This window comes from Podarcis tiliguerta (genome assembly GCF_965153285.1).
Source record: "Podarcis tiliguerta genome assembly, chromosome: 14".
Lineage (NCBI taxonomy): Eukaryota > Metazoa > Chordata > Lepidosauria > Squamata > Lacertidae > Podarcis > Podarcis tiliguerta.
Genome location: NC_139547.1, coordinates 38,721,913 through 38,746,990, shown reverse-complemented (window position 1 = coordinate 38,746,990; position 25,078 = coordinate 38,721,913). Strand labels below are relative to the sequence as shown.

At 44.6% G+C, this 25,078-nt stretch overlaps 1 protein-coding gene across 4 annotated transcripts in view; it reads left to right on the top strand.

Annotated features, from left to right (window-relative positions):
- The window catches only part of SNX29 (sorting nexin 29), a 222,063-nt gene that overhangs the window by 114,326 nt on the left and 82,659 nt on the right, over positions 1-25,078 (top strand). The gene's annotated exons all lie outside the window — the stretch shown is intronic.

The following is a 25,078-nucleotide window of genomic DNA, read 5'->3' as shown; positions in this document are numbered from 1 at the left end:
TGCAGACCATCCACCAGAAAAAGCTTGAGTAGAACTTCTAAATCTTGTCTGTATGAACATATTGGAAACAAACATTCATATAAACGTATCAAAATAATTGATGCAAAAGGAAGCACTGCTTTGGTTGTAAAGCTCTTCTTGTTACTGTTCAAAGTTAAGAGAGAGAGAGAGATTATCGCCAACATACAAGTCAGACAAAGACACTAATCCCAGGGTGTATAAGCAGTTATTATTTCGGTAGCACTTCCTATTAAAAGGTGACAGTAATCTTATCGTAGTTGAGATTTAGAATGCTGCATACCATGCTACCAGGAAAAATCCATCTTGTAGGATGAACGCCTCTTTCTGCTCTGCAGAGCGCCTTGCGCATTCATCACGATAAATAATAACATGCGGAAAAGTCTCCCCAAACACCAGTCTCTTTTGTCTTTTTTTTTTTTTTGCAATGTATTTTATTTTGTTGGTGTTTTCATAGGCAAAGCATATGTGCCAGCGTATAATATTGCCTCACAGTTATCTCCCTTTTTACTGTGCAAAATCCCATTAAGCGCACGGGTCTTGCCAAGCTGCCATCTTTGGATCGCTGCAAAGAAAAATGCTTCTTCCTCCGTTTCATGTACAGGCCCATGAATCAGCATTTGGAAAGTTCACTTTAAAAGGGAATTGGTTCCGGTTCCGGTTCCAGTTCCAGTTCATCTCCTCCTTTCCCCCAAATAAGGAATCAATTCTGGTTCCAGTTTCGCCACCTCTGAAAAAAAGGAAGTCGTTCTATTCTAATTCAATTCACAATTCATTCACAAGGGCCTCAGCATTTTTGCCTTTCAGAATTTTACAAGCTGCTCTGCTAAAGTATAATGAGAAGACTACAAAGGCATCAAAGCACACAATGCAATGTGAACAATTGTTTTGTTTATTCCCCCCAACAATTATAACCTTTAGGCTTAAGCAGTAGCACCACTTTTCAGATAGGTAAAAATGGTAAATGTAGTAACCACAATCAAACCAAGCAGTTAAGTGCAACAAAACCTCTCCCTCTGTGTGTGTTTCTAAGCTGCCTGCCCTATTTTCCCCCCTCTACCCACCCTGGAATTGACAGCGTTTGTGGGGTTTGTGTTAGAGCTTTGGTACACCACAGAAAAGCTATGTGAATTTTTGGGGGGGATGAATGGCTAAGTTTTATTTGGCTCTAACCTCTAGATGGTGATAGTTACTAGCAACCTATTTGTGTTCCTGCAGCAACAAAATGATTCTTGTGGACATGTCTGTGATTCTCGTCTGTCCCATTTGCTTCTGACTCAGGTTTTTACCTCCTCCACAAATCTCTTTCGCAGACGCTGCAGTAAATCTAATAGTCCCCTACGGTGGGCAGCTGTTGGCATATCAAACATTGATAAATTATTGGGAATATAAACCCTGTCAGAAAGATGATTCGAGGGATGTTTGTTTACACAGTAATTGCAGCAGTAGAGCTGTATGAGTATGATAGTCTTTTTCTTTTTACAAAATTCTTTTACAACCCAAAATGCTATTGTTGGAAAGAGAGTAACCACCAGTCTGGATGCACGTTTATCTGATCAGCGCAGTGGCTGGCTTAAATCTACATATTTGAATGCAGGAATCAGAGAGACATTATTGTACAAACATTAATATCAGCTCTCAGAAAGAGCAATTGCATATGTATTTATCAAGGAAGTGGATAAGGCACTTGGGCTGGTTTGGGTGATTCCTGAGCTCTGGACACTTGTCCCTCCTGGCTGAAAAAATACAGCAGGGAGGAGACAGCTGTCTGGGCCAGGGACATGCCTCTTTACAAGAGTGACTGGTTCTTGCCTCTTTGAAGGAGGCAGTGATAAGATTGCTCCTTAAGAAACCACCCCTAGATTCTGAATATCTTAAGTAATTACCGTCCAGTTGCCAACCTCCCTTTTTTTGGGGGGGGGTTAAGGTTAAGGGACGCAAGTGGTGCTAAGGGACGCGGGTGGCGCTGTGGGTTAAACCACAGAGCCTAGGGCTTGCCGATCAGAAGGCCGGCGGTTCGAATCCCCGCGACGGGGTGAGCTCCCGTTGCTCAGTCCCTGCTCCTGACAACCTAGCAGTTTGAAAGCACGTCAAAGTGCAAGTAGATAAATAGGTACCGCTCCGGCGGGAAGGTAAATGGTGTTTCTGTGCGCTGCTCTGGTTTGCCAGAAGCGGCTTAGTCATGCTGGCCACATGACCCGGAAGCTGTACGCCAGCTCCCTCGGCCAATAAAGCGAGATGAGCGCCGCAACCCCAGAGTCGGTCACGACTGGACCTAATGGTCAGGGGTTCCTTTACCTTTACCTTTAAGGTTCTTAAGCGGGTGGTCACTGACCAGATCCAGGTGTTCTTGCAGGAGACTGGTTTTCTAGACCCATTTCAATTGGGTTTTTGGCCTGGCTTTGGTCACCTTATATGATGACCTCTTTTGGGAGAAAGACGGAGACAATGTGTCCCTGTTAATCCCCTTTGACCTTTTGGTGGCCTTCAATACCATCAACCACTGCATCCTCCTCGAGAGGCTATCCAAGTTGCGGGTGGGCAGCACTGATTTTCAGTGGTTCCAGTCCTACTTGGATAGTTGTCTTGCGCTTGGGGAGTGTTTTCGGCACCATGGGGCCTTCCCCGTGAGCAAGGTGCAGAGGGTGGCAGCATTAAAACAGACTTTTTCAGTGCTGGCTCCCCGACTGCTGAATGCTATCAGCAGAGAGATGCGCCTGGCACAATCATTATCAGCTTTTAGGCACCAGGCAAAATATGTGCCTGTTCAACGCAGGCATTTGGCTCTTAATTGGGGTCTTGTGGTGCGATGATTCTGGACACAGCTCAGTTGGCTAGAGGATGGGGTTGGTAATGCCAAGGTTGCAGGTCTGATCCCTGCATGGGACAGCTGAATGAATATTCCTGCATTGCAAGAGGTTGGACTATAAAATCCTCAGGATGTCTTTTGACTCTATGATTCTATGACACCATAGCTAGCCTGTATTGGTGTTCATCTTTTAGCTGGGTTGGGTAGGGTGTGTCCTTTTTATGTTATTGCAGGTGCTTTTAATCAGCAATGCTCTTTAACCTCTTTGGTGTATTTTAAATGTTGCATTACGTATGCTTTTTATCATTGCTAAATCTCTTTGAGACATTTTAAGTGGTAAGTGACAAATGATAATACAGTGGTACCTCTGGTTGCGAACGGGATCCGTTCTGGAGGGCCGTTCACAACCTGCAAAGAACACAACCTGCGTCTGCACGTCTTCGCACGCACGGGTCGTGATTCGCCACTTCTGCGCATGCACGTGATGTCACTTTGCACGTCTGCGCAGGCGCGAGCGGCGAAACCCGGAAGTAACCCTTTCCGGTACTTCTGGATCGCCGCGGGACGCAACCTGAAAATGCTCAACCTGAAGCAAACGTAACATGAGGTATAACTATAGTCAGTACTAAAGTTAGATAGTGGTCCCCTTTGCATATTGACCTAGCAGCACTGTTTGTTGAAAAATGAAGGCTTTCCCTTTCCTTTTCTGATACAATTATAAATAAAATTTTAAAATCAAAGACAAAAATGGAGGCTAAAAAGAATCTCTCCTCAATTTAAGCACCCCTCCATTAAGAACAATTACATCTAATTCTTATAATAGCTATAGCATAGTGCAGCTCTAATATCTTTGTACTTCAGTTGTATTACACTGGATAGTAACATCTATTTTGCAATTTTGCAAAAGGTGCCTAAGGCCACTTTGATTCTGGGAAAGCAGAAAGATGCCATCCGTGTATAATAGAACTGCTAATTTCTTGTGCATGAGGCTAACTGCAAAAAAGCAACTCCCTCGCAGCTTTTTAACCACATAATTAACATATAAATTGAGGATTGAGAATACAACCCTATCACATGCATGGAGAGGCAAAAGAAGAATCAGTTAACAAATCATTTGGGCCCATTCCGACTTTTAGTTCTGTTTTTGAGGATAAATCCTTGGGTGTGAGATCTTTACTTATTGTATGCAGAACAGAGGATAGATCCGCAAACACTTAGTTTAAAAAGGTACTTTGGTGATGCATGGATCGCTTGTAGCATATTCCTGCATAAAACCAAAAGAGTGATCGATTGTAGATTACTCCTCTAGTAGAACTTGCTTCCTCTTCTAATACATGATTAGCACCAGCCCACTCTTCAAGTCAATTTAGAACAAAATGGGCACAAATATTTTGTTACTACATTGATTTAAACACACGATGAGTGTAGTTATGTCAGAGCCACCAATGCCTAGATTCACCACCCTCCTGTTCTGATATATTTCTCCTGTACAAATGCTTGCTGTAATGGAAAAATAGTGCCAGAATAACCCAAGCATTAAAATAAAGACCTGTAATCAAAATATGCAGTAAAACAAACAACAGTAAGATTATTTATAGTTGCCCCCCCTCATCCCAATGGATTGCAAGATGTGTGCAAAGTACAAAGATGTACAATTGCATGAAAAACACAATAAATATAAAACCCTTTTAAAGAACAGGCGCAACTGAAACAACTGCTAAAACCCTCAAAGCAGGCTATCCACCTTAAACCAACTAACACACACTAAAACCCTTAGATATTTGGGCAAACTGGTAAGTCTTCAGTGGGCACCGGGATGACAGAAATGTTGGCACTGCACCAAGCATCCGTCTGAGGCAGGCATAGGCAAACTCGGCCCTCCAGATGTTTTGGGACTACAACTCCCATCATCCCTGACCACTGGTCCTGTTAGCTAGGGATGATGGGAGTTGTAGTCCCAAAACATCTGGAGGGCCGAATTTGCCTATGCCTGGCCTAAGGGGGAGGCATTCCAGAAACAACCCCATTGCAAAGAAGGCTTTCTCCCATTGAAACATAGCACAGCCCATCTGAAGGTGGACTATCAAGAAGAGGCTCCTCCACAGCTCTTAAGACCTAGGCAGGGAGGGATGGTCCTTCAAGGATATGCATCCCAAGCCATTTAGGGCTTCATAGGTGAGCATCGGCGTGTGGTGATTGGCCCAGAAGGGAATAGGCAGCCAGCGCGATTCCTTCAGAATTGATGTGACCTGAATCCATCCAGCTGTAACAGATAATTTTCTGGCAGCCACAATCTACTCTAGTTGGCCATCTCCAAGGGAAGCCCCATGTACAGCACATTGTAGTTCCAACACAATTGGACAGGCAGGAGGTTATCAGACTGGGTGTCATCGTAGCCAGGCTATCTCTGAGTGGTATGATTGTGGTTGGAGTCCCTCCTCAAAAAAAGACATTTCCCTCCACTATAAGCCATTTGCCACTCATTTTGCTAAAGCTTCTGCTTACAGTTCCAAGCCTTGTTTTACCCATGTATATTACTTTTAATCATCTTTTATTATCATTTTTTTAAAAAATGCTCAGAAATTACTATGCATGCAATCTGTATGCTATTGTTAAAATATGGCTTTGTTGAAATGAATGTTTATTCTTTATAATTAATCCTGTATCTCTGCCAAAGTAATGAGAGGGAGACAGAGAGCTACTCACATCTCAACTGACACGGTCCATTGTTCCATTTGTTCTTCCTTAGTCCCAAATGATTACTACAGATTTTTTTTGTGTTATTATTTTTTTAAAAAAACAAGATCGTTTTCAAAGAGCTCATAAATGCAGCCTCGCAGCTGTGTCAAAATGTAAAGTGCATCTGTTTTTTTTTTTGGGTGCTGCTTTTAGAGAGTTCACCTTGGGTTTTTTTCTGCCGCTGCAGTCAAAATCTGTGTTCTTTGGGGAAAATCAGAAGATGCATCTGCTTCCTTTATTTGGCTGTGCTCTGTTGTATTTATTTTTGGCGTTCCAATCACTTCATAAAAGAAGAATCCTAATTGGATTGTGTCGTGTTATCTTTGTGAGGGGAAAGGAAGAGCAAATTAGATGGGCAGGCTTTCCTATTGACTGGTATTTGATGTCGGGAAGGAGCTTTTTCCCACCTCAGATTGACTAGAGACCCTAGAGATTTTGTCTCTCTACACTCCCAGCCCTTTAGCTACTTTTATGTAGTAGTAAAGATGGGACGCGGGTGGCGCTTGGGACGCGGGTGGCGCTGTGGGTAAAACCTCAGCGCCTAGGACTTGCCGATCGTATGGTCGGTGGTTCGAATCCCCACGGTGGGGTGTGCTCCCGTCGTTCGGTCCCAGCGCATGCCAACCTAGCAGTTCGAAAGCACTCTCGGGTGCAAGTAGATAAATAGGGACCGCTTACCAGCGGGAAGGTAAACAGTGTTCCGTGTGCTGCGCTGGCTCGCCAGATGCAGCTTGTCACGCTGGCCACGTGACCCGGAAGTGTCTGCGGACAGCGCTGGCTCCCGGCCTATAGAGTGAGATGAGCGCACAACCCTAGAGTCTGGCAAGACTGGCCCGTACGGGCAGGGGTACCTTTACTAAAGATGCCAGAAACTTCTTCCTCTCCCACAACTTCTCCCTAGGCATGTGCAGTTGTTGTTTTTTTAAAAAAAGAGCAGAGTGCATGAAAAGTAACTGAATTAAAGAACTCTGGCGATGGGATGGTTCCTGAGGGTCATCTAGTCCAACCCTCTGCAATGCAAAAATCACAGCAAAGGGTTTCCTGACAGGTGACCCTCCAACTGTTGTTTAAATGCCTCCAATGAAGGGAAGCCCACCAACTTTTCGTAGCCCCGCAAGATAGAAGGGCTTTTTCGCTGGCTAGGGTCAGTTGTAATCCTTCTAACCTCCTTTGGGGTAGGTTTGCGGGTATGGCAGAAGGAGATAGGATATGCCCATGTGATGCCCACCTGGTGGAAACTCTAGCTCACATGGCCCTTAAATGTAAAATATATGATGATCTCTGCCAACAATTCATAGACCACCTCATAGACCAGTCAAATGCAGCGATGTGATAGGGTAATTGATTATTTGAAAACTGTATTTCAGTTGATCAAGTGGTTTTAATGGTTTTAATGTGTACTGTTATACAAATACTGTTAGGCAGGGATCAGCAAACCTTTCCAGCAGGGGGCCGGTCCACTGTCCCACAGACCTTGTGGGGGGCCGGACTATATTTTTTGGGGGGGGGAATGAACGAATTCCTATGTCCTACAAATAACCCAGAGATGCATTTTAGATAAAAGGACACATTCTACTCATGTAAAAACACACTGATTCCTGGACCGTCTGCCGGCCAGATTTAGAGGGCGATTGGGCCGGATCCGGCCCCTGGGCCTTAGTTTGCCTACCCATGCTGTTAGGGAATGCTGTTGAGTACTGTTGAGGAAAGGTGGTGGGAAGGGGTGTTTTGCAGCTGTTTGATTATTATCTAAAAATAAAAGTAAGCAAAGATATTGCAGGAAAGTTTTTATTCCATCGCCCCAGTCGCTGTGCAAACTCGGTTGGCAAAGAAGGTCTTCGTTGAGTCTACTTTTACTTTTAAACTTAAAGCCGCATGGAACCAAAAGTCACAAAGAATATATATTTTTCTTCCACTGCCATGCATTGAACTGTTTTGTAGATTGGCTGTAATCCACTGAAATCAACAAATTTATATGCACTCAGCTCTATTCCAGGTTGCGAACATGCTGTCCAACAGCTGATACAAAGCCCAACAGGCTCTGTCTATGATAAATAAAATTTTGGATTTCACCCTGAATCTGGGAGTGTTCAAACAAACTCTTCTGCATATACTTAGCTATTTAAATTGCTTTGATTTTCTCCTTATATGCAACTTGCTGAACATAAGTGCAACTGGTTTCAACTTTATTTAACTCCCAAGCAAAATTTGTATAGGATTGGAGGATCATTAGAAAACAAATCTTCAGATTAACAATTGGAAGAACAACAAAATAGATTTTGCACTTCTAACAAGGACAGACATCTTTTTGTAATGGATATTGAAGTCTTACAGTAAATTTTACTAGGGCTCATCTCGTGTGTTCTCAGATAATGCCTTATTGAAACAAAATGAAGCCCTAATGAGCTTTCTTGCAGGAATACAAGCTTACGACAGGCTTGTTTTGCTTAATGGTTTGAAACCACTGAGCCAAAATATTAGAGAAATGAAAAGAGGACACACAGCCATGTCCATAAAACCTAAATGAGGGTTTCCAGTTTGGATGAAGCAGTGGGAGAAATGATGGAGCTTTTGTTTGTATTTATATTTGTTTATTTATTTATTTTGCAACCAGGGAGCTCTTTAATGACTTTTAATTCTCCCTGCTGGTTGAACTGCCAAATTTTGAAGATGAATTTATTTTTTATTGATGTATTTTTATTACTTGGAAATGGCTCTCACTAATCCACAGCGCGCCATGTTTTGTTGCTCTTTGAAACACAACGCTGTCATTTACATGTAAATTGTCATCCGATTAGTGCCATAGCTTCCCCCCTCATGGGTGCTAGTGTGTTTTGTTCTAGTTTTGTTTTTGCCTCTTCAAAAAATAGTCCATTGGAAATTGGCTAGCCCTGCTGTTTGGGCAAAGAGTGGAAATGATTGTGACCTGCTGCGAGGCGAGAGGGAAATCAAAGCTCGCGGAACTGATACAAGGGGCCAATGATAGATTTTGGCCATCTTGGATGTTATGGTGCAGAAAATGAAGTAGGCCAGAAATGCTATCTTACAGGCACAGTTTTTAAAAATATCCGTATACTGGTTCCTGCTCATCTTCCGCAAAAGTGGATTAGGAGGGATTAGTTTCAGTAAGACTTTGCTAGCCTTGAGTCACACACGGCTCTACTTCTCCCGGGTTATAAGAATTTGTGATTCTGCTTTGATGATTTTCAGCTGTTTTTTCTAGCATTAAGCAACTTGGGGGGGGGGATTAAAAACACTTCGTAAATGAGTTATTTGGGTCCAGTGTTATGAAAAAGGAGCTTCCTTATTGCATTAAGGTGGAAGGTTGAATGGATGGAGTAGTTTGAGTGAATAATTAAGGTCAGGGCCTTTCTTTTAGGTGTTGATATACACCTCTTCCTCTGTAATGAGTCAGAACTCCTTTATATATTTTTTAATGTGGTGGCCCTTACTAAATAGCATTCCAATTACAAATAATTGATGCCAGCTTATAGTAACATCTTCCACTCCATTCCGTTCTGTGTAATGCTCCAGCCTTTGTTGTTGTTTTTCGTTCACTGTTCCAACTCTGTGTCTCAGTTCCAGCAAAGGGAACAGGGACCAGCTACAATTTAAAAGGAAAACTGGGATACAGTGGTACCTCGAGTTAAGTACTTAATTCGTTCCGGAGCTCCGTTCTTAACCTGAAACTGTTCTTAACCTGAAGCACCACTTTAGCTAATGGGGTCTCCCGCTGCTGCCGTGCCACCGGAGCACAATTTCTGTTCTCATCCTGAAGCAAAGTTCTTAACCCGAGGTACTATTTCTAGGTTAGTGGAGTCTGTAACCTGACGCGTATGTAACCTGAAGCGTATGTAACCCGAGGTACCACTGTACATGCATGTGCCTGCACAAAATACCATGCTCAAATGGCCACATGCAAAAAAAACGCTGTAGAAATACAGCAACTATCTATTAGGGTTCTGAGCTGATATGGCAGTTAGGCTATGGGTACCAGCAAGATGGTGGTAAAAATGGAAAAGGCCCATTCTCACGTTCCCACACTCTGGACTTCCCTTGGAAGAGTCACACGGAGGAAGGTCTCCGATGACAATCGCAGGGTCTGAGTCAGTGAGTTGCATAAGGCTTTATGGGTCTAAACTGGTGCTTTGAATATAGCCCAGAAATGAATTGATTGCACCCTTGGTGGAGCTACCCTTGCACATTATATTAACCTGACATTTTGAAATAATTAGGGGGGCAAAACTCTCTCAATAAATACGCCGGGCAACTCAAATATGTCCCCAGTTTAGAGCAGAATAATTTGCTGACATTTTGATAGGAATCAGACTTGACTCTTTATTTTTGCAAACTTGAAGGATGAAGGTCAAAAGATGCTTCTTCCAAAGGCCAGCATATTCCATAACTGGTTGTCTAATAAGTGAATCAATTTAGAACAATCTCTATGTCAGATGTGGCTAAAAGTTTGGTTGGCTGGGTGGCCATAGCTATGTAACTGGGGAGGAGGGCTGCAGAGTTTGTTTTTTCACCCAAGTTCGGCTGTCTGCTTTCAAGTTACACCCTAAAGAAGGCCCCCAAAGCTAAGTTTTTTCCTAAGTTATCACCGGAGCACCCCTAAGTTGGTCATTTCCATTATTGTTACTGGGTCTACTCTAGTGTAGAACTAACACTAGCTAGTATCCAATTTGCTGCCAGGGATCTTTGGGTTTTGAATTTTGCTAGAATTTCCAGCCTGGCTACTCTAAAGTACGAGAAACCCCATAATTGTGATTTAAGGGGCCTGCAAAAGCTATGCTAATATTGACTGGTTGAACGGTGCTAATACTGGCTGCCTAAATTAACGTCATATTATAATGGGATTAATGATTTTCCTTAAAAAATGTGTAGCTTTTAAGTGCTGCGTTTTAATTGTTTGGTATGTGGTTGTAACCATAAATAACGCAGGCTGACACTTGTGATTAATTGTTTTATTTAAACTCTTATTTCTAAACGTAGTGTTTTAACTGGTTTTTAATCTATTGCCAGATGTTAGACTGGCCATGTAAACAGGAGCAGAAGGAAAGTGATACCCACTGTGAGTGATGAGGTGCACTCAGTGTGTGATGAATGCGCCCCATGTAGCAGAAAAGGGTCAGCTGTTGACATGACTAAACGGAAGAAGAGGAGGAGGAATAATGATACTATGGTCACAGAAAGTGGTAAATGAGTTTACACGGCTAATTAGGATCCTCTCCCCATGCCTTCCATGTTAAGGATGGAGTGTGGGAAATTTCAATTCATTCAATTCAAATATAAGTTTGTTCTTCTAGCAAAAGGCCATGACAAACCAGCAGCAACTGTACCAATAGAAAAATAAAAGATCTCACATCCATAATATGAACCAACACCCATGATCTAAGAGGGAGGTTACCAGCTTGATTTTAAACTAGACCTCTGAATCACCACAACAATATATAGTGATTTTATCTAGCTCTCTTTTCCAGTTTTTTGTTGTTTTTTTTGCAGCCAGACCATTTCTGCCAGGGTGAACAAATGTTTCAGAAAGCGATCTCTTGGGTCTCTATATAAAGGGGCAGGCTAACAGATAATGAGTGATGTCTTCCACCTCAGATTGACCACAAATACAAAGTCTGCTGTTATATGAGACCTTGTTGTAGCGGCCATCCAAGACTACAGTGGGCATCACTTTGGAAACACAGCTCAATAAAGGCATTTTATAAGGAAGTGGATGAGAGTTTGGTCAGATAACTAGCTCTGTTCTCAAGAGCGGATACCAAGAGGAAAATGTGGTGTGTCTAATTATTTGCAGTTCCCTTCTAGATTCTGTCCAGAAGAGCAACTCCCTTAGTTGAAACTTATTCAAGGTCAAAGCAGAGCTCAGTTCAGGAGAAAAATATTAGTCTAAAACATAGTGACAAGCTGCTTTCCAGAGTGGTTATCACCCAATTCCATATAGTGCAGAGCAGGAAAATATTAAATAGGCATAGTAGCATTTTTAGAAATGTACTTTAACCGAGTGCAGTCCGCTCTTGCCTTAATTGTTGTCCACTCGAATTCTATATGAAGCAGAGCTTGTGATGGCAGAGTATAGCTTGGGGGTGGGGGGGTGTTCTGCACAGTTTCCAAAGCTTTTACGTAGCTTGATTCAGAGCCCCTCATTTCAATTCCATGGAGCATTTGAGTAAGCACTTTGCTACCTATGGCAGGCATAGGCAAACTCAGCCCTCCAGATGTTTTGGGACTACAACTCCCATCATCCATAGCTAACAGGACCAGTGGTCAGGGATGATGGGAGTTGTAGTCCCAAAACACCTGGAGGGCCGAGTTTGTCTATGCCTGACCTATGGGTTTCTGTGCTTTGACTTCTGCTACCCCCATATGACCCTTCCAAGAGAGGGTTTCGTTAAAGAGCACACACAGGTATCTAAATGAACATTCCCCTCCCTCTCCCCAGTAGCCTGTGATCCAAATACCATCTATACCTATGAAAAATCTTGCTCTTAGAGTAATTTATATGTAGGCTTTTTTGTTTACTAAACATCTTCAATAGATTTTTGAGGCCCTATCGGGAAAGAGAAAGGAGCACTAAATAATCTACATATCAGGTACAGTGGTATCTCGGGTTACAGACGCTTCAGGTTACAGACTCCGCTAACCCAGAAATAGTACCTCAGGTTAAGAACTTTGCTTCAGGATGAGAACAGAAATTGTGCTCCGGCGGTGCGGCGGCGGCAGCGGGAGGCCCCATTAGCTAAAGTGGTCCTTCAGGTTAAGAACAGTTTCAGGTTAAGAATGGACCTCCAGAATAAATTAAGTTCTTAACCCGAGGTACCACTGTATTAACCACAGTGATAAGTGATATAATTTTACAGCCCCCCTGCCTCCCCCCAAAGAATAACATGGTTGGCCACCATGGGCAAACAGGGTGCTGGACTAGATGGACCTAGTAGTGGTGTTCATCTTAGAATCTCCCTCACCACTCCTCCCTTCGAGGTTTTTGTCCCAACAATCTACCAGCATTTTGTACTCACTGGTTTGTTTTGGACTCCCCTTCTTTACTTTAGGCCCCCTTCCCCCTGCGTACTCATGGTTCCACCAGGTCTGCTGATGTTTCTTGGGCATTCTGCCTGCATAAGGATAATGACTCAGAGAAACGATGCCTTATGAGGAATGGCTATGGGAGCTGGGCATGTTTAGCCTGGAGAAGAGGAGGTTGAGGGGTGATATGATAGCCATGTTCAAATATATAAAAGGATGTCACATAGAGGAGGGAGAAAGGTTGTTTTCTGCTGCTCCAGAGAAGCGGACATGGAGCAATGGATCCAAACTACAAGAAAGAAGATTCCACCTAAACATTAGGAAGAACTTCCTGACAGTAAGAGCTGTTTGACAGTGGAATTTGCTGCCAAGGAGTGTGGTGGAGTCTCCTTCTTTGGACGTCTTTAAGCAGAGGCTTGACAACCATATGTCAGGAGTGCTCTGATGGTGTTTCCTGCTTGGCGGGGGGTTGGACTCGATGGCCCTTGTGGTCTCTTCCAACTCTATGATTCTAATGAGCTTGCTTATTAGTATGTGCAGCGGTCACTATTAACTCCGTAATGAGTAACTAAATATGAATAAAGAAGGCTCTTACCCCTGCAGGGGATAACTGTAGCTGATGAAATTTTATTGTTCTGGTCTGTATTTTATATTTTGCATCATATCTCTGTGTGACACGCGCTTAATGATACTGTACATTTCGCAAGAGCCTTTGGCTAGAAGCGATAAATACGAGTAACCATGGCACTGTGCCTTTCCCCCAGTGTAGCTGGAACTACCCCTTGGGCTATATTCAATCACGAAGCCTCGAAAACCCCCAAGGGGAAAAACTGCCAGAGGGAGTGAGGCTTCTGAGGGCCATTGCAGGCAGCCATTGGAAAGAGCCAAGAGTTTCAAATCGGCAAACCTCATGACAGATGCATTAAAATAGCAGTTTCGTGAGAAAAGTGGGGCATATAATATTAATTCTTGCAGGCGGGGGTGTGGGGATCTAAGTGGATGAGCTACTTGTTCTCAATCACTTATATTCCTAGGAGTTTATGGATGGTGTGTTTTAGCTGGGTATATTGGCGACCTGAAGTTGTGATATGACAGTCAACTGGACAAGGGACAACTCACTGAAGCTCCATCCAGTGAGTGACTTAGTAATAATAATAATAATAATAATAATAATAATAATAATAATAATTTATTATTTATACCTCGCCCATCTCCCATCTGGCTGGGCTTCCCCAGCCACTCTGGGCAGCTTCAAAAAATATATTAAAATACTGTAATACATCAAGCATTAAAAGCTTCCCTAAACAGGGCTGCCTTCAGATGTCTTCTAAAAGTCTGGTAGTTGTTCTTCTCTTTGACATCTGGTGGGAGGGCGTTCCACAGGGCGGGCGCCACTACTGAGAAGGCCCTCTGCCTGGTTCCCTGTAACATGGCTTCTTGCAGTGAGGGAACCACCAGAAGGCCCTTGGTGCTGGACCTCAGTGTCTGGGTAGAACGATGGGGGTGGAGACGCTCTTTCAGATATACTGGACCAAGGCCGTTTAGGGGTTTAAAGGTCAGCACCAACACTTTGAATTGTGCTCGGAAATGTACTGGGAGCCAATGTAGGTCTTTCAAGACCGGTGTTTATGGTCTCGGCGGCCGCTCCCAGTCACCAGTCTAGCTGCCGCCGAGAAGAATATGACCAGCCTTTTCTGGACAAGATTACACTCCCCACTAAAGTAGGGGTGGCTAACCTGTGGCTCTCCAGAGCTTGTGGGACTACAACTCCCAGTTGCCCCTAGCGAGCATTGCCACGGGCCAGGGATGATAGGAGTTGTAGTCTACCAGCTTCCAGAGGGCAGGAGGTTGGTCACACCTTGCCCTAAAGAATCAGGTGTGCAGCTTGAGATGCTGCTTGGTCCAGCTTTTGGAACGTAAGAGCGTGGCAAGTTGCCTTCTACTGAGTCAGTCCATTTTTTCACCTAGCTCAGCATTGTCTGCACTGACAGGCAACATCCCTCCAGGATTTCAGGCAGTGGCATTCCCAGTCCTACCTGGAGATGCCGGGGACAGAACTTAGGAAGTCCTGAATGCAAAACGGATGCTATGCCACGAAGTTAAGCTCCTTCCCATTTTGCACCACAAGCAAACTAGGTCACATTTTGAACTCATCTAATACATCATAGTGTACCCAATGCAGAGTCAGTTTAAAAGTGCATCAGGGAGAGAAACTTAAGTATATTTTTGTGAGAGTTGTCTGAAGAAAAACCTTGTAATTCCTGAACTGAGCTGAGGGTGTTTGCCTGTCGCTACCCTTCATGCATGGCTGTTCTCCTTGTGGGGGCCGAGATCCTGGGAAATCTTAAGGCACACAGATGGTAAGTACTCAGCTGTGGGATAGCTCAGTTGGTTAGAGCATAATACGGATTAACGCTAAGGTTGCAGGTGTTAGTTTCTGTTTGCCACTGAGGAGCTGCTTAGAGTCACAAGGCTCTGTTTACATTCCAGAGACAGTCCAGGCTATTGGAAGTCTTACGGGAGACAGGAGACGGATGTGACATTAGTGTTATCCTGTTCCTTTGTTCCTTTGTTTCAGTTGCTCTCTGCTTTCATAGGGAGAGGATGTATTTTTCTTTGCTGTCTGCTTAGCTTAGTAATAAAGCAGAGCATGTAGCCATAAATCTCATCACTTCCGCGTGCTGCTTAGGATTCTCTGCTGAATCGGGGATGTGCCTGAGGCCTCATCAAAGGCTCAGGTCGTTAATTATCGTCGGGGGTGATTCTGGAGGAAAATGAGCTTTATCAGCTGGGCCGAGCGGAGATCCCGACAGCAGGTTCGATCCGCTTATGGGACAGCTCCACATTCCTGCATTGCAGGGCGTTGGTCTAGATCAGCGGTTCTCAACCTGTGAGTCCCCAGATGTTGTTGGACTACAACTCCCATCATCCCTGAGCTCTGGCCTTGCTAGCTAGGGGTAGTGGGAGTTGTAGTTCAACAACATCTGGGGACCCACAGGTTGAGAAAGGCTGGACTAGATGTTCCTCAGGGTCCCTTCGAACTCTACAGTTCTATGGTTTCTGGCCCCGACTTGAGTGCCCTGTATTCCCCTTCTTGCCGTCATGCTGTTGATTTCTCAACACAACTGTATTGCTAGGCATTCTCTGCTCCTATGTGGCATGTGGCTCTGATGCCCGAGGAAATTGGCTTTTCTGTGGGATACCATGGAACACTGGCAATTAAAATAGCCTGTTTAACAGTAGCATAACTGTAGCATTTAAAGCTTCTATAATTGGATGTCTGAAACATTTGTTAAAGTCCCGAGAATCTTGGCTTTTGTTTGGGGAGTTGGGAAAAAGCGATTGTAAGTTTCTAGTTGCTATGGCGGTTGCGGAGAAAATAGAATCACTTTGGACCTCTTCAAAACCCAGTTTCCTAAAGATGTGCAGTCCTGTGCTTAAGGAACTGGTTTGAGGCTTCTGCGGGGTTTGGGACTGCAGTTCATTGGTGAACAACATGCCTTGGTATGACAGAAGTCCGGGTTCAATCTCTACTGGTATCTCCACTTTGAAGATGGCGGTAGGTGACCAGGTGTTAGGTGACAGGGAAGAGCTGTGCTTGAGACCCTGGAGAGCTACTGCCAGTCCGAGTAGACAGAACTGGCCTAGATCAGTGTTTCCCAGACTTGGGCCTTCAGCTGCTTTTGGACTACAGTTCCCATCATCCCTAACCACTGCTCTTGCTAGCTAGGGGTGATGGGAGTTGTAGTCCAAAAACACCTGAAGACCCAAGTTTGGGAAACATCAGCCTAGATGAATGGAGAGTCTCACTCCTGTGTTCTTATCCTCTCATCGTGCATAAAGCATAAAGTACGGGAGGCTCAGTGTGGCTCAGTAGTGGAGCATTTGCTCTGCCTGTGGATGGTCTTAGGTTCAATCCTTGGCATCTCCAGGTAGGGTTGGGAGAGCCCCCTGTCTCAAATCCTGGAGAGCTTGTTGCCTGTCACTTAAAACAGTATCAAGCTAATTGCACCCAATTGTCTAAATCAATATAAGGCAGCTTTCTCTCCCCCCCATTTTTTTTAATTTGCATTTCTGATAGATTTCAATACAAGAGGTGGAAAAAACATACTCTATTATATTTTTTTAAAAAATACAGTCACTGATGGACTTCCCTTCCTCTCCTTCCACGGTTCTTTTTATCTTCCACTTCCTCTCGAGTTTTCTTAGTTTCCATTTTAGGAACCACAGCTTTCTGTGGTTCCTAAAATGCCTGAGTTACCAATATAAATCCCGTGTGTGTGTGTCTTTGTTTGAACAGGAGGTCTCCCTTGAGCTTGTGATCCAGACCTAGGGGGATCCTTCGTATTCCTTTGTTAGAAGATTTTGCTTGGCACTGGCACTCTCCAAAGTTGTGCAAGGGGCACAGGGAAGAAAAGAAAGTGTGGGGTGTGTAGGTCGGATTCAGTGAGGTATTCCTGAAAAGAAGTGGGGTCACGCCAACCAGCAGGCACAGATCTTAACTATCCAAGCAGTTGGAGGTTATTCAGAGTGGACCTAGGTGTTGGGTGGAGGCACCAGCTTCTCAGGATGGTTGAGGGAGCCCAACACCCTCTGAACATTGAGGGGGCCTGGCCCTCTACAAAAGGAGGACACAAAAGTGCTTGGGCCGCTAGGAGACAGTGCCTATGATGTTGAGGAAGCCCAAGTAACCTCATATGTTAACATTGGGCCTTTTAAGGGATTGTCTCAGCTCTATCTTGAGATAAGCCCTCTTTCCTGAGTTTATCTTGCTTTTGCCTATGTGGAACCCAGGGCTTTTGAAGAAAGTGCTAATTAATTTTTGCTGGTAGCTAGATTCTTCACATTAAGTATTAGGACGTGAGAATATTTATTTATTCATGGCTTCCAAGAGACATTTTAAGAGATGGATTTGTACCAGGGTCAAAACAGGTCATATTGGGGATCTCCTTTTATATCACATTATGCCAGCTTTTTCTTGTGTCATGATCTACAGAAATGAACCATAGAAAAAGTTCAGTTTGGCTCACACCATTGCACAAGGTGGTTCTCCTCTCTTAGAGCAGCCCTGAGAGGTAGGTTAGGCTGAGAGATAGTGGTTGGCCCAAGATCACCCAGTGAATAGAGATGTGATCCTTGGTCTTCCCAGTGGTAGTCCAACTATTACCTCTGCTCTGGTTTTGAAATCTGCATTAGTGATGAACCTTTAACTACATAATTTTAAGCCTGCTTCTCTTTTGTGTCTTTCCCACAAATATAATTATTTCTCCTTTGTTTTAGCTGCTTATAATACCTAATATGTCATTTCCCCATTTCCTAATCAAGGTTTTAATACAAAACCATTTTTTTTTCCTGTACTCCACTACAGAGAAAATCATAGTGTTGGTGAATCATGTAGTTCAGTGTTGCATATTAAGCTGTAACCTGTTGTTAAGTAATTAAGGATCCCAATACACTGTAATTTAATTTTTAAAAGATGGCTGAAACGTTTATTCATTTCTCCTCTAAGTTGCTAATGGGTTTACCTGGTCTTCTTTTACTTGGAAAAAAAAGAAAGAAAGAAAAAATATGATTTAAGAACTAAATTTATCAGAGGAACTTACACCAGGACCTCACACCAAAGTGATTTTCTTTAAAAGGTATATAATTAAATATCAGGGGACACGTTACATTTTTCTGCATTGGCATCCGTATTTAAATCTTCATTATCTCAACGGGAAGTGGTAGGCACAAACTAAAATGTTTCAGTAAGTTTCATATTTGGCTCACTTGGAAAATATTGTAGGATATTGTGCAGCTGAAAAAGACAAATGTGATGATCATTGTAGTGAAACACCTTCCCTAGGAGAAAAGATTGTGTGGAGCAGGTGTGAGGAACATTTTAGCCCGCCAGATGTTGCTGAACTACAACCCCCATTATCCCTGCCCATTGGCCATGATGCTGGAGGTAATGGGCCAAATTTTCTCCACACCTGGCTAGCCAAAATAGTGTTGTTCAGATGTTGTTGGACTAGAAGTCCTATCATCTCTGACCATTGACCATGTTTGCTAGGACTGATAGGAGCTGTAGTCCAGCAACATTGGAGGAGGACCACATTGTCTACCCCGATGTGGAAGAAGGAGATAGAGTTTGTATATTTATTCTCCCTCTCTTATAATCCTAGAACCTGGTGGGGAACTTGCATTCCTCCTGATGTTGTTGAATTCCCCCAGCCAGCATGGCCAATGGTCAGACATATTGAAGTCCAAAGAAATCTGAAAGGCCACAAATTCCCTATCCCTGCATTAAACCCTCCTGTCAAATTAACTGACAGGAGATTCAGGACAGACAAAATATGAAAATTATTATATCATATGGTGCAAAATTGATTTATGGAATTGGCCACCCCAGGATTTGGTGGGACACATTCATGGAGTCTAAGACTATCAGTTGGAACTAGGCGTGATGGCTATATGCCTCTTGAGTAGCAGTTGGCGGAGAACAACTGTCTTGTTAACTCCTGGATAATTCCACAGTCGATAGCCTCAACATACGAAGGGAACTGCTTTGTTGTTGTTGTTTAGTCGTGTCCAGCTCTTCGTGACCCCATGGACCAGAGCATGCCAGGCACTCCTGTCTTGCACTGTCTCCCGCAGTTTGGTGAAACTCATGTTGGTAGCTTCGAGAACACTATCTAACCATCTCGTCCTCTGCCGTCCCCTTCTCCTTGTGCCCTCCATCTTTCCTAATATCAGGGTCTTTTCCAGGGAGGCTTCTCTTCTCATGAGATGGCCAAAGTATTGGAGCCTCCGCCTTGCCCCTGACATCTTTCCAGTTGGGGTGGCCTCCTCTTGGTTTGCTTCCAGTTTTAAGGACTTGCAATCCTGCCAGATTGGAGTTCTCCATGAGGGCATTATTACAGCATGTGACTGCTGATTGGGGAAAGGGGGCCATAGAAATTAGTGGTTTAGTTAGATTTCAAGAGCTTTCAAAACTGTGGTGTGGAAGGGTTCAGTCTTATCAGATGTTCTAGATGTTTCCCCCTCCCCCACATGCACTGTAACTCTCCAATGGTATGACTTTACTCTTCCATTGTGTCCCAAGACAGATGGATGCCGGTGACAGCACAACACCCACAGTTAAACTGCTTAACCTTCAATAATACACAACACAGCACCCCACCACCAACCCTTAATTTCAAAGGAGAAGAAGAGATTCAGCATTATATTTTGCTACAAAATAAATGGCACAGAATTTATAGTCACAGCTGCATTTCAGCAATTGGAAATTTAAGCTGTCAGAGCTAGAAGTTTGGGTGTGTTTGTAATGTCTTGAAATGATCATTTGCAGAACACCTGCATTCCCTCTGGAAAAACAAATCACCAGCAATTTGAAGCAAATTAAGATATTTCTGATTTGATCGACCCTGTCTCTAATTTTTGTGCCTCTTGCTTGGAATCTAGAACTTTCCCATCAGTATATAGCTCAATTACAACATTGTGCCAAACTGTGGATAAGGAAGCTTAGCCATAGTTTGGTTCAATGGATGATTTCTCATAATTTTCTTAAAACTAGATTGTGAGTCATCACATGTCGCCGAATCTTATTTTGTAGAATATGAATGCTCTCCCTTTATGAACCACCCTGGACCTTGTGGTCTTCATGAGACACCTTTCTCTGTGTCCCCACCTGTGGGGGGGGGGGGTATGGAGGCTAGCCACTTGGGAACAGGCCTTTTCAAGTGGAATGTTCTTCTCAGGAAGATGTGCATGTTGCCACCTCTGTCAGTTTTTAGGTGCCAGGCTAAAACCTTTATGTTCCCCCCAGACCTTGCATCAATTATCATTGCCTCCTATGGTGGTGCTCATCTTTGGAAGGTCTTTGGAACTACAGTTGGTGCAAACCATGGTTTAGCATGCTATGTGATTTGACTGCGACATGGTTACTCAGAAATAAATCCCACTGCATTCATCGGGGTTTATTTCCTAGTAGGAGGGTTTAGAATCCTAATCTATCAGCAAAACCTGGAATGCTTTGATAAATATGCAGCTTGATTAACTGAAGGGTTAAGCATTTATCCAAAGGGGTGAGGGGGAACATGGCATGAAATACTGTATTATTTCTCCAGGCCCTTTCATATGCTTCTTCAGCACCACATAGAAAGAAAACAGTGTGTGCCCTTGGAGCTCTTCCTGCACTGACGGGGCATTTGTTCTATCAAAGAACACAGAGGTTACTAACCTTTTTGTTCCCCTGGGGGGCATTTGCAAACTGGAGCAACTGTCATGGATAGCACATATACAAACACCCCAATCCAGCACCTGCCGCCACCTGTTTTGTTACTACAAAATACCGTATTTTTTGCTCTATAAGACTCACTTTTTCCCTCCTAAAAAGTAAGGGGAAATGTGTGTGCGTCTTATGGAGCGAATGCAGGCTGCGCAGCTATCCCAGAAGCCAGAACAGCAAGAGGGATTGCTGCTTTCACTGCTTCTGAGATTCAGATTTTTTTTTTCTTCTTGTTTTCCTCCTCCAAAAACTAGGTGTGTCTTGTGGTCTGGTGCGTCTTATAGAGCGAAAAATACGGTACTTCTTTCAAGCCTAATTTCAGTGGTGGGAGAGGATCCCGTGGGCACCAGGGAAAGTCTCCTGGGGCATGTGTGTGCCCATGGGCACCATGCTGGCAATTCCTGACACAATAGTGTAAGGGCATGCTTCAGTCTCATAAAAACTTTTCATACTGTAACTTTGGGTGCCATCATCTGAAGAAGCCTTTCTCTGGCTTGCACTGGTTTGGCTCAGAAGTTAGCCCTGAGGAAAGAGCAGGGAGAGAAAAGGGTCTGAAGGAGCCAGAAGCCCTGTGACAGGAGCTGGAGTCAAGCATAGGTCAGCAATAAAAAACACGATGTCTGTGAAGTTAACTCTTTATTCAATGAAACCAAGTCAGCGCAGGCTTAGTGATCCCAGCAACTCTTCCTGGTAGGTCTTCCCCCGATGAAGCCAATGTGAGGACTGAATGTCCCTGCCTTCCCACTGCTCTCTTAAGGCCTCCTCCTCTCCAGGTCTTTGGCCAGCAGTCACAAGCTGCATCTGCACACCACCAAACTGTCCTCTCTTCATTTCTCTGCATTTTCTAGGAGACTGGGGGGAGGGGAGCTGGTGGCAGCAAGAGGGAGAGACTCCCTGGATTCTTCAGCAGCCTGTCTCAACTGAGCCTCCTGAGTCTTGACCATTCTCCTCTCCAGCCTCTGCTTCAGCCTGGAGTCTGAACTGCTCTCTGCCACAGCCTCTTCCTGCTCACTGTTAACCCTGTTAACTCTTCTGCTTCTCACACCTCCCCCCCCCCCCCAGTCTTCTCCTTCCTCTTCCTCTGACCTCTCATCTTCATCCCACCACCAATCCCCTGGCTCTTCCCCTGGGGGGTTCCCTAGCTGGTGCCTCCCAGCACTCCTCTGCCTCCAGCCAATCCATGACATCTAGCAAATGTCAGCAAAAGGACTTGCTGAAGTTATCAGCTGAAAAGAGGACAATGAAGAGGAAGGAATGAATTGAGCTTGAGCAGCTAACAGGTTATAGTATCCATGCAACCAGCTTCAAACAGGACTCATGTATTTATTACTTAGCACACCGAAGTATAGTGGAACTTTGGTTCTTGAACGCCTTGGTACTCAAACATTTCAAACGCTGAAAACCCGGAAGTATGTGTTCCAGTTTTTGAATGTTTTTCAGAAGCTGAACGTCCGATGTGGCTGTCAGCTATTTTTTCCGAGGCGCTTGCGCCAATCAGAAGCCGTGCCTTGGTTTTTGAATGTTTCAGAACCAAGGTACCACTATAGATTTCAGAAGTGTGCGGACGGGGGGGAAAGTTCTTTCGTTTTCTCTCCTTCGTCTCTGATTCCTCCCTCCTCCCACACTAAACATACCTTACATAGCTCTCCCCCTGCCCCCCCGTTGGCCCAAACAGGAGCAGTGCTGGAACTGTTCTGCAACATTTTCTTACAGGTTCCCACCTGTAAACCTTCTCTCCTGCTGATGTACTCGAGTCCCATCAACTACTAGCTGCAGTTGATTGATTGCTTCCTGCGGTTGAGAAGCACTTGACCCAATACATTGAATTACCTTCAGAATATCAGGGATTTGTTCCCCGGAGCTTCCTTGTATCCTGTGCTTTGTCACTTTTATCGCCAGAGAAGCCTCCATGGCTGCTCACATTGAAAGTAGGAATGATTTGACTGGAAGGGAAGGCAGAATCCTCCTGAGAGACAATTTGAAAATAATGCTTTAATGGATCAGTAGTAAAGTAGGCCGTGCTAAGATGCTTCGTTCTGCTGTTTCTCGTAGGGTATTTAGGGGGAAAAAGTAATAAATTCTGAAATCACAACAAGGATCCTTAAATAAATATCCTACTGGAGGGTTTGTTTTGTTTTTCGTTACCAATGGCCAAACAGCAAGGTATACAAGGGGTTTGCATGGCTTCCGGGGAGTTAATGAAGCTGAATCAAAGTTATTAAGGAAGCTCGTAAGAGGCTGTAGCCTGAGCAGCAAGAGCCTGTATTCATAAATGAGCACCTGCCGAATGGCTATGTGGATTCGCCATCTGTATACATGTAGGAAGCTGCCTTCAGAAGCACAAAATAATAAACCAAAGAAGGAAATCCCATAGTAAGTTCTGCATAGGAAGCTGACTTCTACTGGATGCATCTAGTTCAGGGGTAGCCAGAGTGGTGTTGCTGGACTACAACTCCCATCATGCCTGGCCATTGGCCATAATACCTGGGACTGATGGGGGTTGGAGTCCAACAGCGTAGAGAGGGCACCAAAGCCCATCCCTTCTGAGTCCCAATTGTGTCTTCTATGAAAGCTCTTCAAGCTTTCAAGGAGGAATTGTTCCCATCATCTTGTGCCTGATTCTTCTAACTAAAGATTCTTCTAACTAAAGATGACAGGGTTTGAACCTTAGACTTTCTGCATCCAAAGCCAGTGCCCTAGCATTGAGTGATGGTCCCACTGTTGGAATGGGACCGAGATGGAAGTCGACTGGTACAGGGAGGATTATCAGTTTTTATGATTATGTATTTTCTGTTGTTATTTTATTGTGATTTTATGTTGTGAACCACCCTGAGTTCTATGGGTATAGGGCAGTATACCAATTTAATAAATAATAAATAATATAATAAATAATAACAATATTACTCATTGCTCTTGGCTCTGTGACAACTCCCCCTCCTCTCCTAGGTTGTGTGCAAAGTTGCTTCTCTAGTCCATTTGAGAGATCTGTTGAGGAATCCTATGATGATTGTGTCATTGGTATATATGGTGCTTTGCAGAGTACAAGAGGAAGGTTTATGCCCCAAGGAGCATGCAGTCTCAAAGGGAACAGGAGGCATGGGTAAAGGGGGAAAGAATCAGTCATGAGTTACAAATTCAGTTCCTGCTTTCAAGCTCTCCAGAGGCAAGGGCAGAGGAAGGGGGGTGCAGTGGGTGCGGGGTGCCCCAGATGTCACCACTGAGGAGGGTGACAAAATGCCCGGTGGCGCCGCGAGGCCTGCAGCACACCCGAGCCACCTATCTCTCCTGGGAGAGACATGGTGAATTGGGTACACGCAGGCTCTGAGCTGCCCAAATGGTCCACCTGATGCCTCTCTCTCCCCCCCCCAGCTGTAGGGCGGCTGAGTGGGAGGAGGCAGGCAGACTCCAGGGGCCCTGCGGTCTGCCCCGCCCCTATGGGCAACTCGCCCTGCCCTTGCCCCGCCCCTATGGGAGGCTCACCCCACCCCTGGGTGCCCTGCCACAGGCGCCTGAGTGGCTTACTCCGCTGCTGCCCAGAGGCATCGGTTGGCCACTGGAAGAATAGGTTGCTGGACTAGATGGACCTTTAGCCTGACGCAGCAGGCTTGCCTTCTAACAGTAATATACTCAAGTATCCTGCTGGGATAGCTCAGCTGATAGAGCTTAATCTCAGGGTTGTGGGTCCAAGCCCCACATCCGTTCATTGCAGGGGGGTGGACTGGATGACCCCATGGTCCCTTCCAACTCTACAGTTACACGATTCTAAGAGCATCTTATGGTGATGTGTTGTTGCTAGAAGTGCTGTACTTGCTTTCATTGTTGGCAGTATGTTATGTTCAGGTTTGGAGGCAGAGTGTCTCATGAGTGACAGCTGACAGGGAGCAAAGGGACCCCTGACCATTAGGTCCAGTTGCGGATGACTCTGGGGTTGCAGCACTCATCTCACTCTATTGGTTGAGGGAGCCGGCATACAGCTTCCGGGTCATGTGGCCAGCATGACTAAGCCGCTTCTGGTGAACCAGAGCAGCTCACGGAAATGCCGTTTATCTACCCGCCGGAGCAGTACCTATTTATCTACTTGCACTGTGTGCTTTCAAACTGCTAGGTGGGCAGGAGCAGGGACCGAGCAATGGGAGCTCACCCCGTTGGGGGATTCGAACCACCGACCTTCTGATCGGCAAGCCCTAGGCTCTGTGGTTTAACCC